Source organism: Misgurnus anguillicaudatus, chromosome 22 (genome assembly GCF_027580225.2).
Source record: "Misgurnus anguillicaudatus chromosome 22, ASM2758022v2, whole genome shotgun sequence".
NCBI lineage: Eukaryota > Metazoa > Chordata > Actinopteri > Cypriniformes > Cobitidae > Misgurnus > Misgurnus anguillicaudatus.
The window spans coordinates 32,126,758-32,128,470 of record NC_073358.2 but is presented as its reverse complement, the minus strand read 5'-3'; positions in this window follow the sequence as shown (position 1 = coordinate 32,128,470).

The window sequence follows — 1,713 nt, the reverse complement described above, 5'->3', positions numbered from 1 at the left end:
TTTTGGATTTCTTGGAATTTCTTTGGATTTTGATAGCTGAATTCACAGCTGAACACCTTGCATCATATTTTTCCAAACATATGATATTGGTTGTTGAAGTATTACAGTTTTTCTCAAATGCTAAACCACTATAACCAGGCTTTTGAACTAAAATGTCAAAACCATAACGCCATTTTTCAAGAAGCACAATCATTTTGCGGAACTATAAACTCTACTCCCCTGCTTTAACATATGAGTCAGATTTGGTGAACTGTTACTTCAAAACTCTACACACAAATCCCTACATTTCTCAGTGCTTACAACCATCTGGTCATATGGAAAGCACTAGCATTCAATACTGCAAAAACTGACAAGCAGATGACATCAGAGAATGATTAGAGAAATCATACGGAGGAGTCTGATTTTAAATCGCGGTACTCTGGTGTCATACACCTGTCAGTTTTTGTGGCACCGTGTCACTGTAGCCAGTGTTGGATTTTGACCTACGATCAACGTTGGCCTGACATCGATACCCAATGTTGTTTTGACGTCAAAATCCAACATTGATCTGATGTCAAGACCAAATTTTGATCTGACGTCAAGACCCAACGTTGATCTTAACTCAAGACCCAACAATGATCTGACGTCAAAATCCTAAGTTGATCTGACTTCAAGACCAAACGTTGATCTGACGTAAAATCCTTCGTTGATCTGACGTCATAATCCAATGTTGATTTGACGTCAAAATCAAATGTTGGACAGACGTCAAGGTTTATTAAGACTTTTTAAGACCTGCAAAAACCCTGCAGGTTGTAAGCTAATATGCCTAATTTTGATTTGACGTCAAGACTCAACTTTGATCTATCGTCATAATCCAATGTTGATCTGACTTCAAAATTCAACGTTGGCCTGACCTGAAAATCAAACTTTGATCTCTCGACAGATCAATGTTGGATTTTGACCTCAGATCAACATTGGATTTTGACCTCAGATCAACGTTGGATTTTGACCTCAGATCACCTTTGGATTTTGACCTCAGATAAACGTTGGTTTACAGACAGAGTTGTCCCACGAGGCAAACAACCAAAACATACAAAATTCACTACAGGACAGAACACATTGGGGCCTTAAATAGGAAAGCTAAAAAAGATAATGAGGGAAGGTCAGGTGAAGGGAGGGGCAGTGCACTACCCAAACAAAAGGCCATGTGCTACCACACAAAACATGGGTACCGCCACAATCCTGCCACATGAACTATGAATTACTATGACAGGATCATGACAATAAACACTGAGTAAAATATGAATGTTTACACTTACGAAGGCAGAACAGCTGAAACGTTTGTCACTTGCGTCTAAAGCAGGCTTGTGCAGAATTCAGAATTGAATTGAGAATGACTCCTAAATTCCAATTCAATTCTTTAATTTGAATTGAATTTGAATTTATGTCAAAAACAGGATCTAGAATTACAATTCGAATTTGAATTAAAGGAAGCAGAATTGCAATTCAATAGAAATTCAAAGAAATTCTTATACATATTATACAGTAAGTGAAGTGTTAAAAATGAAGCTTTCAGTATATGTCAGATATGATTGCATTACATATTCTATAAATATATTCATTTGTAGAGATTATATTAACAGGAAATGTTTTCCCCAGCAATTAATTTTAAAAACTCTAGTCACATAAAAAATAATTAAGTTTGATTTTTTGCAATTGTAATTTTATGGAACA